At 41.2% G+C, this 14,662-nt stretch overlaps 1 protein-coding gene across 2 annotated transcripts in view; it reads right to left on the bottom strand.

Moving 5' to 3' along the window:
• Fas1 (fasciclin 1 Fas1 domain-containing) overlaps positions 1-14,662 on the bottom strand; it is a 480,077-nt gene that overhangs the window by 359,535 nt on the left and 105,880 nt on the right. The window lies entirely within an intron of this gene.

A 14,662-nucleotide genomic window follows, 5' to 3' on the forward strand; every position in this document is an offset into this window, starting at 1 on the left:
CTGCTTTTTGTTGCTTTTCTTCGTTGTTTTTATTGAATCTGATATAGGTGAGGATTTGAACCGAGGTTGCAATGGAAAATTGGAATTTAGATGGAATGATTGTCAGTATCGGTCAGAATGGAAGTAACGCTGAGAAATTTCGAAGCGCCGAATTTGCAACGCGCAGAAATTTCACAGCGCCAAATTTTCAACGCGCCGAATTTGAAACGCCCTGAAATTTGAAGCGCGCCGAAATTTGAAAGCGCCAAAATTAAAAAAGCACAGAATTTTTAAAGCGCCGAATTTACAATTTACCGAATCTGAAACGCCCAGAAATTTCAAAGCGCCAGATTGGATACGCCCAGAAATTTCAAAGCGCCAAATTTGATACGCCCAGAAATTTCAAAGCGCCAAATTTGCAACGCGTTAAATTTGAAACGCGCAGAAATTTGCGATGCTCCGAATTTGAAAGGTGCAGAAATTTCAAAGCGCCCAATTTTTCAACGCGCAGAAATTTCAAGGCGCCGAATTTGCAACGCGCCGAATTTGAAAAGTGCAGAAATTTCAAAGCGCCCAATTTTTCAACGCGCAGAAATTTCAAGGCGCCGAATTTGCAACGCGCCGAATTTGAAAACTGCAGAAATTTCAAAGCGCCCAATTTTTCAACGCGCAGAAATTTCAAGGCGCCGAATTTGCAACGCGCCGAATTTGAAAAGTGCAGAAATTTCAAAGCGCCCAATTTTTCAACGCGCAGAAATTTCAAGGCGCCGAATTTGCAACGCGCCGAAATTTGAAAAGTGCAGAAATTTCAACGCGCAGAAAATTCAAGGCGCCGAATTTGCAACGCGCCGAATTTGAAAAGTGCAGAAATTTGCAATTTTCCAAATTCGACACGCGTCAATGTTTCGAGGTGCATCTTCCCCTTTGTTATTTTTATTGGATCTGGTATAAATAGTTGAGGATTGGAACTGGTTACTACAAAATTCGAATACATTATAAATGACTATGTCGAACACTATACGCAACGGAGTGATTAAAACTAACGCAGATGTTCGCGATTACACAGGATGTCCTGTAATTAGCAGTAATAACTTTCCCATTCATCATCCATCACTCGAATATAATATCCAGCCTGTCAAGCTGCGCACCACCCACTATCACAAATCTCTTGCTCATATATTCTGAAATTTTACTACGTAATAACCCAGTAACCAGGTTGGAAATTTTCTGCTAGTATAGCACAGCTTGCTTAGGTGTACGATTAAAACACGTTACCACGAAAACGATAATGAAGTTTAATGAAACTTCACGTTTCTTTCGAACTCAATTTAATCCGTAATGAAAGGACTAAACTTCCACTCAGTTCTTGCTTTAACATTAACGTTCTAAATAATAAGCCTCCATTAATGTCCGTGTACACTGTGATAACCACCGGTGGATGTTTATGCAAAATAAAAGCTGTTTACATCAACAGCAATATAACAGATCTAAATATAAATTTCTTTATTGCTTAGAAGCCGCAGTATATTTATGCTCTTAAATTTTTTAAATCGGTCCGCAGCTTTAAATTACACCTGCCCATTTTGTTTCATAATTTCACGAAATTTGCAGCAATAACCTAAGAACAAGGAAAAAATATCTCGCGTAAACATTGGTACAGAACTGCAAATACAACAAGATATTGTTGATTGTTTATAAGCTGCAGTATATTTATGCTCTCAAATTTTTAAAATCGGTCTACAGCTTTAAATTACACCTACCCATTTTATTTCATAATTTCACGAAATTTGCAGCAATAACCTAAGAACAAGGAAAAAGTATCTCGAATAAACATTGGTACAGAACTGCAAATACAACAAGATATTGTTGATTGTTTATAAGCTGCAGTATATTTATGCTCTGAAATTTTTTAAATCGGTCTACAGCTTAAAATTGCACCTGCCCATTTTGTTTCATAATTTCATGAAATTTGCTGCGACAACCTAAGAAGAAGATAAACGAATAAATATTGGAACAGAACTGAAAATACAACAAGATATTTAAATGATAATTTATCTTGAAATAGACGTCAATGGCCGAAGCGACAGAAACCACAATAATTTTCATCGATATATTTTCCGTTAGCATCCAACAAAGCATAACACTTTATTGTGATTCTTTATTGCGTTCGTAACAGAACGTAATATTTTATCGTGATTGTTTGCAACGAAGCGAGCGAGAGTAAGCCGCAATCGTTTTCGAAGTATCGATTTATGGATCGAACACCGAGGCACTAGAAATGCGGACGATTGGTAAGGCTTCGTGAAGAATGTCTGATCCATTTTTAACAAATATTAACGCACCGATGCGGCACTGAGCTGTTTTTTTTCCCAGGAAAGCAGAGAACCGCCCCGCACGTTTTCAATTACGCGAAATCGTTTCGATCGAAGCAACGTCAAATCTGCGAATTCGCTTCGAATCTCCCGGACCGGATCGCCGACGATTATCCAATCTGGCGTGTTTTAATTTGGAAAAATCAGAAATCGCTTATTTCCCTTTCGCGAGACTGTTCATTAAGTCTGCCTTAACTACTCCCTTAAATATCCCTCTTCGTTATTTCTACGGAGCATTAGCTGCAATTTTTTGCAACTTCGAATGCCTGCCATTTTTTAAAAAATCAATATTTTCGAACACCCCTACGCACTTCTCCAGGCATTTTAATGCAGGCTCGGAGAAAATTCTTTTTTCCTGTCAAAAAATATGCACTCCGGATATATCAAAGAAAATTATTAGAAAGCAGGAGCGCCGCCATTTTGGATCGGAAAAATACAGACAAGATTTTTCCAAGTGTCCGAAGATGTGTTGTAAGCTGTGCTTCAATTCGATTTTATATTAACCCTTAGCACTCACTAGAATTATTCAAAATATTATTAAATTTGTTTGTATTTAATAAATTACTAAACACTTCACGTATAACATGAAAAAAATATTTAGAAGGGAAATATTCTGGGTCGAAAGAAATGTTCCGTTTTGAGGTTAAAATAGCTTGGAGTGCAAAGGGTTAAATTATTTTTTGACACCGAAAAAGAAATTGCATTATTTATCGATGTTTTTCGCCATACCCTTGAAGCCCATTGATGACGATGAAATCATGTTTCGTTGCACGGATCCGTCGCGATGAAATTTGCGTGGCCGCTTACCCTTCCGCCACAAACAACTGGTAACAATGATCGTCCGGGGATCATGCAAATCTTAAATCCGTTGTTGGCACGACATTACACGGGCGTTGGTTTCCCATTGAATAGAGTCGCAGCTGCCGGTTTGCGATCCGTCAATGAGACAGAGCGAGTCGATCGGTTAGAATATAGGTTTCTTTTGATGTGGCCGGGCTCTGGAAGCTTATAGCAACCGCACACAGGGCTCCAGGGGGCACCGCCCTGCAAAACCCGAACCTAGGGTTGTCAATACCTTCTGGGCAAAACATTGGCACCGCCTTCTTTTTCGTTACCATCTTCCCCGAACGACAAGGCTGCGCCCTTCGTCGCAAGGGAGACATACGTCCACGAGATTTGTTCAGAGTTTGCGGCAGCTTCCAATAGAGGATCATGTGGTCGGGCCATAAAAGTGTCTACTTTTTCATGTTCGACACAGACAATTTTTCGATCTTCTTCGAATAAACTTCCCCGGAGCTGGCGGTTGTTCGAGTTGCAGACATTTTGGGAGCGCGGAATTAACAACGCGCGCGATTTGCAACGCATTAGTTTCGTAAACGCGCCGAAGTTTTGAAACGCCGAACTTGCAACGCGTCGAATTCGAAACGCGCAGGAATTTGCAATGCGCAGAAATTTCAAGGCGCCGAATGTGCAACGCGTCGAATTCGAAACGCCCGGAAATTTGGAAGCGCCTAATTTTTCAACGCGCAGAAATTTCGAGGCGCCGAATTTGCAACGCGTCGAATTCGAAACGCCCAGAAATTTTGAAGCGCATAATTTTTCAACGCCCAGAAATTTCGAGGCGCCGAATTTGCAACGCGTCGAATTCGAAATGCCCAGAAATTTTGAAGCGCCTAATTTTTCAACGCGCAGAAATTTCGAGGCGCCGAATTTGCAACGCGTCGAATTTGAAACGCCCAGAAATTTTAAAGCGCCCAATTTTTCAACGCGCAGAAATTTCGAGGCGCCGAATTTGCAACGCTTCGAATTCGAAACGCCCAGAAATTTTGAAGCGCTTAATTTTTCAACGAGCAGAAATTTCGAGGCGCCGAATTTGCAACGCTTCGAATTCGAAACGCCCAGAAATTTTGAAGCGCCCAATTTTTCAACGCGCAGAAATTTCGAGGCGCCGAATTTGCAACGCGTCGAATTCGAAACGCCCAGAAATTTTGAAGCGCCTAATTTTTCAACGCACAGAAATTTCGAGGCGCCGAATTTGCAACGCTTCGAATTCGAAACGCCCAGAAATTTTGAAGCGCCTAATTTTTCAACGCACAGAAATTTCGAGGCGCCGAATTTGCAACGCGTCGAATTCGAAACGCCCAGAAATTTTGAAGCGCCTAATTTTTCAACGCACAGAAATTTCGAGGCGCCGAATTTGCAACGCTTCGAATTCGAAACGCCCAGAAATTTTGAAGCGCCTAATTTTTCAACGGGCAGAAATTTCGAGGCGCCGAATTTACAACGCTTCGAATTCGAAACGCCCAGAAATTTTGAAGCGCTTAATTTTTCAACGCGCAGAAATTTCGAGGCGCCGAATTTGCAACGCTTCGAATTCGAAACGCCCAGAAATTTTAAAGCGCCGAATTTGCAAGGCGCCGAATTTACAATGCATTAATTTCGCCATGCATCGAAGTTTCGAAACGCCGAATTTGACGCGCAGAAATTTCATCGCGTCGAACTCGAAACGCACACAAATTTTGAAGCACCGAAATTTCAACGCGCCGAATTTGCAACGTGTTTGTTTCGCAAAGTGTTAAAGTTTCGGAGCCCCGAATTTACAACGCGTCGAAGTTTTGAAGCGCCGAAATTGCAACGCGTCGAAGTTTCAAAGCGCCGAATTTGCAACGCATCTAATTTGAATCGCGCAGACATTTTAAACAATTGCAACGCATTGATTTCAGGACGCATAAAAATTTCAAAATGCCAAATTTGCAGCACGTCTTCATCTTCTCCGTTGTTTTAATTGCATCTAATTATATTATCTACATTCCTCTAACTGGAAAGTAACTAAAATCAGTTTAACTTTGCATAAAGATCCCCGGTCTAGTTCTATAATAAACATATTAATGTCATCGTTCTGAATTATATGTGCGCGTTTACCCATCGCGAAATGGCAGATGTATAAATTTAGTTAACACGGACAGCACACAGTTTCGCGGAAGAGCAAATTTTCAATTAAGTTTCCATTATCGTACGGCAAATTATCTGGGAGGCTAGGCGACATCGTGACAGGGGCAACAGCAATTAGAAACGTTACGATCCATCTCGTTTCCACGGTCGTACGTTTCATCAAACTCGTCCGGAGAGTTCTATCGCGAGAAGACGGAAAGGTGTTTACTATCTCGACATATTCCCGAAGTTATCAAGACCCTGGAAACGACTGCATTACGAGCGAAAATAAATTCGGGACGTACGTTTCGTTCGTTTACCCGACTTGGCGACGCCAATGACAATGAAAGATCGTCAATGACGAGCTTTATTAAGCCCTCCGATCGTTGGCTGGCGTCTCGACAAGATGTCACGGGATGTTCAGGAAATTGAGCAGTGCTTCCGTTCATGCGCATTCAAAGAGTGAGGAATATCATGTCAAAAAAGGGAAAACCGGTAATTCAACGTGGACATTTCGACTGACAGTTGAAAATTATTTTTTTAACTCACTTGCTAATTCTCTGTGGTTTATTATTAGGGGTACCCATAAGTAATCAATTATTTGCAAAGAATTTGTTTTGCCTTTAATTCTGTACCGATCGTTGAAGAGAAAACACGTATTCTTTTACAGTTTTCGGTAAAGCAGCCTGTGTTCAAAATATTCTAAAAAGTATAATTTTTTTTACAACCCTGTAATATAATGGCGGCGTCCGTACCTTCCGAGAAGCATATTCGTCGTTGCATACTTTTTCATTTTCGTGCGGGATTTAATGCAACGATGACAACAAAGACAATTTGCGATGTTTATGGAGATGTATCGAAGGTCAACAAGTGTCAACGTTGGTTCGGAAGGTTTGCTGCCGGTGATTATGATCTCTCTGACAGGCCTCGAAGTGGACGACCAGTTGAATTTGATAATGACACCCTAAAATCTCTAGTGGAAGCTGATCCAAAATTAAGTATACAAGAGATTTGAGACTTTCACGGCCCGGCGTCATACAGTTTTGTCTGTTGAGGCTTTCGGGTGTAAGCCGTGTCCTAAAGGAAGAATTTTCCCAACGTTTCGCAAGCATTGCAGCTAGCTTCATCAGGGGTTCAGAAGACACACTGATACACAGTATCAGTGCATTTGGTGGGACTGTCGTGGCATGATTCACTTTGAGTTGTTGAAACCTGGAGAAACAGTTACTGCTGAGTTGTATTGTCAGTAATTGCAACGGCTGTATTCAGAACTATTGAAAAAGAGGGCATCTTTAGTCCAGAGAAAAGGTGTAATACTGCAAATTGACAATGCCCGGCCCCGTACAGCGAAACTCACTCAAGAAAAAATTAAAGAATTGCAATGGGAAGTTTTACCGCACCCCCGTACTCACCGGATATAGCTCCCTCTGACTATGATCGTTTCAGATCTCTGGATCATCATTTAAGAAATAAAACATTCACTTCATATGAGGGGGATTGAAAATTTGCAGGAAAGATGGCAAACTGTCCTTAATAATGATGGAGATTATACAGGGTGGCCCACGTAACTCTGAACAGTTCAATATCTCGAAAACTATGCCATCGATTTTAAAGTTCTTAGTCTTAAATTGCATGGAACTGAAGGGCCTTTCTGACTACATAAACGTGAAGTGGCCTCCCTTCCCCTTTAACGGGGGAGGGGAGGTACCTTTGTAATTTTAAATGGAACCCCCTATAAAATGTTACATATTTAGATTCTACCGGAAAAAACAAGTCAATTTTGTCTGAAACATTTTTTTGTCAGATGCTTCCATGATGAGATATAACAGTTTGAAGTTTCGAGTTGTAGGTACTTGAACCGCTCGGAAATAGCGTTATGGAATTATACGCGCTTCATGATTTAGAAACATTTCATAATTTAGAAAAGCGGCTTAGTAAAGCTGTCACTAATGAAAATAATAGTGCCAGTATTCTTGCTGCAATTACATTAAATCCTCATATTAGTCAACGTACACTTGCACAAACATCACATATTAGTCGTTCATCAATTCAACGAATTTTGAAACGGCAAAAGTATCATCCATATCACATGGTTTTATCACAAGAGCTTTCGATAGCAGATTACGATCACCGCGTAAGATTTTGTGAGTGGCTGCAGGGTGTTGTGGAAAACGACTTTTTGTGCAAAATACTTTTTTCCGATGAGGCCACTTTTATGAATTCAGGGCATGTAAATAGACATAATCTGCATTATTGGGCCGTGGAAAACCCAAATTCGATGCGATGTGTTCCCTTTCAACATCGATGGTCTTTAAATGTTTGGTGTGGCCTAATAGGAGATTTTGTGATTGGACCTTATTTTTTTCAAGAAACTGTAACGTCTGCAAGTTATTGTGATTTCTTAAAAAATCATTTGCCTGCGCTTTTGGAAGATGTGCCACTGCACGTTAGAAGAGAAATGTGGTTCCAACAAGACGGCGCTCCTCCACATTTTGCAATCATCACCAGGCAATTTTAGAACGAAAAATTTGGGAACAAATGGATAGGTCGTGGGGGACCTCGTCAATGGCCTCCTCGATCCCCCGATCTAACATCATTAGATTTTTTCTTATGGGGATATGTAAAGGACAAAGTTATGTTTGAACCACCGACGACAAAAGAGGATATGAAACAAAGAATACGTGACGCTTGCGCTTCAGTGACTCCCGAAATGTTAAAAAATGTTAGAACAACTTTGATGTTTCGAGTAAATAAATGTTTACAAGCCCGTGGTGGACATTTTGAACATTTAATTTAAAGTACATTTTATTTCTTCACGAATAAGCAAAGGACTCAAGCGCGTTTAATTCCATAACGCTATTTCCGAGCGCTTCAAGTACCTACAACTCGAAACTTCAAACTGTTATATCTCATCATGGAAGTATCTGACAAAAAAATGTTTCAGACAAAATTGACTTGTTTTTTCCGGTAGAATCTAAATATGTAACATTTTACAGGGGGTTCCATTTAAAATTACAAAGGTACCTCCCCTCCCGCGTTAAAGGGGAAGGGAGGCCACTTCACGTTTATGTAGTCAGAAAGGCCCTTCAGTTCCATGCAATTTAAGACTAAGAACTTTAAAATCGATGGCATAGTTTTCGAGATATTGAGCTGTTCAGAGTTATGTGGGCCACCCTGTATAATGAATTAAGAAATAAAAACTTGAATTTACAACAAAGTTTGTTTTAGATTTCAAAATAATTGATTACTTATGGGTCGCCCAATATTTTTTAACACTGCAAAACTAAGGAGCCGCTTGGAAATATCTTTCTTCCATTTGAATCTCTTCACTGTTCCAAATTTTTCCTGCTCATTGGTTCTCGTAGATGCACAAAATCGAAGTCCTGTGTGCAACTGGAACACGTTTCCTCGTTAGTATCTACAAATCCGGTTCGAAAATGCCGGTCGTAATGATCCTAAAAACGGAGAAGAGGATCCCTCCGCGAAGCCCATTCAGCTTCCAAGGGACTGGATGTCTCGGAGACCCGAAGCCGCACACAAGGAATCGCCAATCGCCACTCCTCCTCCGACGTCGCCACATTTTCCTTTTTTTATTCCCAAAGACTCCTCCTCGGAGGAATGTTTTCGCCCGGATGTCCCCGAGGAGCCTGGACCCCGAAGAAAGCTTCCCGTTTCTCGACGGACTCCCTCGATAAAGCTCCGCAAACGACCGTCTGGTTACAGGCGAATGCAAAAGGTTTAGGAGCTGTCCCCACTCCTCCCCCCCCTCCCCCTCCCCCCGTTCAAAGAGAAGATACCCGGGGAAAATACTATTTCCCGAGTTACATGTATCGGTTTCGGGTAAATCGACGAGTATTTTCGCCGTGAATGGCAAACCCGAATGATATCTCTCGCGGGGCCCAGAGGGAACACTCGAAGAATGACTGATGTCCACAAGAACATTTTATGTTGGCTTCCGACATGATTATGCCACCGCACCGTATTTATTTTGCGCCTTGTATGCTCCTTTTTTTGAAGGAAACGTGCTACGAATATATTTTGTTAATCTGTCGCAAAACGGCGGAATTTTATGCATTTTTAGCGGTTTTTCTATGTAATACACTGTCGCTAAACAGAAATTGTAACTCGGTTGTTAATGAAAATATAGAAAAGTTGTGCATGGAATGATTTGCGCGGTTTAACAAGCAGTATCGACCTGTAATACTACTTTTCACCGAACTGCTTCGATTCACAGTGATTTCTCTATATATGTCGCCAGGGCCTGAAGGATAAACGTCGCGGAATTATCCCCACTAGCGCGGGGCTCGAGGGGCCTGTAAACATGACACGGCTGGGGCATGTCTCCTTGACGATACACGACGCTGGCAAGATCCGTGTTGTTGACAAATATGGCACACTCGATGGCATTGAATTACTACAATAGATCCTGAGGTAAGAGCACAAATATTTTATAAACTATTGCGCTTTTATGTTGAGAATATCACGAGGAGTCCGCCTGTTGCAAACGGTTGCAGCCGCATTGCAGCATTTTGCAAGTAACATGCAATTTTGTGGTGATTCTTGTTATCGCAGAAATTTTTCATCGGCTCGAATCAACGACGGTTTGCGATGAACGTTTAAAACTCGTTCGTAAGGGCCAGAGGTCAGGCAATTTTCGTGTTAGGCACCCTAACCGTGTGGCCAAGCAAAGGGTAAAACAGCTCTTAGGAAAGCACTGTGGAAAGCCACCGAGTTGCCTTCTTCCTAGACAGCTTCGCGTCACGAACTGGTATTATCTCGTTCCGATAAGTCCATCAAGTTCGCGAAACTAACGGCCTAGGCTATATACGCGGGTAGAGCTCTCTCCCCTTTGCATCGTTGTTGATTAATGAACGCGTTCGCAGTTGGAGCACTATCACCGTGCGCTTCGAGCACCGTAGGAATTATAAATGTATCTGATTCTACACTGGGAAATGTTCATTCCCTAATAAACCCATAAAAAACCGAACCATTCATCTCAGTTTGATCTCGGAGGCTCGAAAATAGCACAAAAATTACTATGCGAGCCCCGTACAGGGTATAGTGCATTTTTCCGGGTAGGGTCGGCCGAGGCCAATTTTACTGACGATTGGACTGAGATCAAAAGCAACAGACTATAATCGTGCAGAGACCATTACCTTCACAAGAATAATTTTGTTATGCCTACACTGTCGCAATATACAGGATGTCCCAAAATTTTTGTACTTCCTCGAAAGGGATATTTCCTGAGGTCAATATTTAATTCCTGAGATCATTTGAAGAAACTTTTTCCTTTGCGAAAATGTTCTCCGCGGCTTTGTTAACGAGTTATTAACGAAAAACACGGACCAATCAGAGCGCGGCTATAGCAGAGCGGGACGTTGCTATTGGCCGAGTCGGAACTCGTCCGCTCTAGCCGCGCTGTGATTGGTCCGCGGAGAACATCTTCGCAAAAGAGAAAGTTACTTCAAATTGCGTCAGGAATCACCCCTTCCAAGGAAATATTTTCGGGACACCCTGTAGATTAAAACAATATTTCAACTGTGAATCTTTGTGCTGAAATAAAATTGTCATCCAGTGATACACTAATTATAACTCGGTTGTTAATATACAAAAATTTCTGAAGGAAAGATTTACACAGTTTACAGTGATTTCTCCGTATATGTCGCCAAGGCCTGGATGACAAACGTCGCGGAATTACCCCCACTACCGCGGGGTATACCCTGTGAGGGGCGTCTCCTGGACGATACACGACACTGACAAGACCCGTGATGTTGACGTAGATGACACTGTTCACATTGATCGAGAATTCACTGTAGTTGCAAAGTGTAGACCATAATGATGGAGCATTTTCAAACGTTCGTTGGATCAATAAATAAGTCTGAATAAATAAACGTATACAGGGTGAGTCGCCCAATGATTTCACCTCAAATATTTTTGTTGTTTTCAAGTATACATTAAATGTCTTGAGGACATAGTTATATGGTAAAATGGTGCTCACACGATACCAAATAAAATTTTTGTTTTCATGTCATTTTTTTTAGAGATATCAAGGTCACCTTCATTTTTTAAACGGGATTACCTCTTTTTAAACACCTGCAATGGTATGACCTTTCATTAGGAATTCAATGAATATAATTACTGAAGGTCATTCAAGGTCACAGACAGAGGAAACGTATAAAATTTAAAAAGATTATTCCGTCAGAGTCTGTTTTCAAAAAATGTATCGATGTAAACAGCCATAATTTCGAACATTTATGAAATACAGGTATTCTGCTCTTATATTTTAAATTTCATACGTTTTCTCTGCGCGTGACCCTGAATGACCTTGAGTAATTATAGTCACTGATTTCCTAATGAAAGGGACTATCATCATGGGTGTTTAAACAGGATGGTCTAGGTTAGTTCTGGGTTAAGTATTCTGTTCTCCGTGACCTTGAATAACATTGAGCAACTATAGTCACTGAATTTCTAATGAATGGGACCATCATTGTAGGTGTTTAGAAAAGAGTGGTTCCACTTTAAAAAATAAAGGTGACCTTGACATCTCTAAAGAAAATGACACAAAAACAAAAATTTTTTGGTATCGTGTGTCCCCCATTTTATCATTCAACTTTGCCCCCAAGACGTTTAATGTATATTTGAAAACAACAAAGGTATTTGAGGCGAAAACGTTATGTGACTCACCCTTATAATAATTGTAAAATGCAGCAGTGTAACTCAGTGCATTTTCGATGCACACGGTGCAGAGTTCAGTGATTGGGGATGAAATGAGAGGAAGAATTGTGGTAAGACGATCAATCAGAGTGCGAAGTATGGGAGATCGGTGTTATGTTCGCGGTAAGCCAAGGGCCATGGGATTTGTCATGACGGACAACTTCGTTCCTCTAAGTAGGTATGAGTGCACTCGGGGGACAAAAGTGCATAGGGACACCGAGAGGAGAATCGACGACAACGAGGACGACGTCGGTCGAGTCGCGGGGCTGCAGAAATGCAGGGGCAGACTGCAGTCGCGTCAATGACGGAGATGCGCCCCGGAAAAGCTTCAGGATGGCTGCCAAGAAGACACCTTCCGTGGCATGCGTAAACAGTGTGAGATGAATGAACACATGCTGGAAAGTCGAGTTTCCTCGTGAATACCATCCTCTGGATTCTTGAAACCGACTCAAAAAAGAAAAAACGAGAATTCTACCAATTTTCTCAACTCAATTTTATCAGCACGTATGTGCTTTTATTTTCCTCAGTCTTATTTTATTACGGACTGATGAAGCGCGCGCTGACGCATACTAATGCACTCAGCTTTTTGCAACGATTCGCACCTTTTGCTGTTCCGAATTTCATGAGATTGAAGGTTCGTCAGTTTCCCCGAGATTCCGCGTGTCATCGTTCATTTGTAACCGTATTAATTAGAAGCCGGCTAATTCGATTTAATCCGTTACTTCCGCTTCATTTGACCTAACCTCCCTTTCAATTAATCCGAATTAACGAGGTATTACTGCAATTATGCTCGGCGAATGTAGCAGCACGAATGTCATTAGAGCACGTAAATCATCGCCCCGGCGATTTTGTGTGACAGTAATGGCCCTTTGATCCGACACAATTAAAAGAATCATCCGCGTGCAATGTGCTTTGCTCAGATAAGGTATTCGGATGCTGTCGATCAATTTATCAATTTGGTAAAACTGTATGTTAACGAATTTGGACAGACAATTCAACGAAGGAGAAGCCGTTCGTTCTCACGCTTATGTCAACCCCTCGCAGTCGAAGAGTTTCACAGCAATGACAGGAAGCACTGACCAGTACTCTACCCATGAATCAGTATACAAAGAACCGTAACAAAGAAGTTGTACGGATTCCAGATATACCGGAAGAGGAAATACGCAGCTCGATACAGTTTGTAATCGACACAGCCAATTCGATTTCGATTACTTACAAGTAATTAAACATCAATCGAGAAATATTCGCGTGAAAAATACTTACTGGGCGATCATAGTCTCGATATTCTTGTAGAGCGTGAAAAGACGAATTCAACGACTACCATGATCGTACCATTACGATCATGCATTCTCGAGATATTCCTGTCTGAAAGGTAAAACGACGGTTCCGATGGTTGGCGCGCTTTAAACTTTCAGACACGAATATCTCAGTATCAAATGATCGAAACTATACACTTATGGTAGTCGTTGGATTCGTCTTTTCAAGCTCTACAAGAATATCTAGGAAGGAATATAGGTTATCGTTAAAAAAAATATATCATGACCTTGAAATCTCGTTTAAAGACAGCTAGGAGTAGAAATAATTCCTACTGTTACTGTTGACCCTTGAAGTATTGTGTCCTTTTTCCTAGAACGATAAAAACATTCACTCACGCTTGGCTTGGACACCCTGCCAACGAAATATATAAATAGTGCCTTTTTATTTTGTACAGCACAGTGTTCGAAAGCGTTCCATTTAAGTTGCTTTTAACGCCACACAATTATCCCGAAGGCCCTCGAATAAACATTCGCATCTGTAACGCAAATAATACCTGGCTGGGAAACAAGTGCTCTTACGGTGGGGGGGGGGGGGGGGGAGCAGCCGGCATTATTCTTTCTCCTGATACAAAGGCGGCTACAATGGGTGCGGTATTCGGGATTTACAATTGCGACTCAGAGCTCGACATCCAGCAGCACGCCCCCGAATTCTGCTCGAGTGGTCCTCGCAACCGTGAAGCAATTGAAACGTAGACAACAGGGGGAGAAAACAGGTATGTAGTATGTACTATGTACCACGCGAAACGTTTCGCGTATTGCGCCACAATGATAGTTTATTCTTTCGCATGATTTTCAACAGCGGAAACCAAACACCACGCAAATTGATTTATTCTGGAAATTGCCTGCTCTAATCACATTTTGGAACGATTTCCATTTTTCTGCAAGACTATCAGGAATATTTTTCGGAATTATTCCTGAAGCGATTTGTTAATTGCTTTCACCGAGGGGTCGATTATAAATGTATTTGTCTATATTTCTGGCGACAGTAAAGTTTGTAAATATGTAAGTATTAGGGGTAGCCATAAGTAATCAATTATTTGCAAAGAATTTGTTCTGCCTTTACTTCTGTACCGATCTTTTACAGTTTTCGGTAAAGCAGCCTGTGCTCAAAATATTCCAAAAAGGATAATTTTGTTTACAACCCTGTAATAAAATGGCGGCGTCCGTACCTTCCGAGGATCATATTTTTTCATATTTTGCTTCACGAACCCTGGATTTCTATAAGAGGGGGATTGAAAATTTGCAGGAAAGATGGCAAACCGTCCTTGATAATGATGGAGATTATATAATGAATTAAGAAATGAAAACTTGAATTTACTACAAAGTTTGTTTTAGATTCCAATATAATTG

This window comes from Halictus rubicundus, chromosome 14, assembly GCF_050948215.1.
Source record: "Halictus rubicundus isolate RS-2024b chromosome 14, iyHalRubi1_principal, whole genome shotgun sequence".
Taxonomy (NCBI): Eukaryota; Metazoa; Arthropoda; class Insecta; order Hymenoptera; family Halictidae; genus Halictus; species Halictus rubicundus.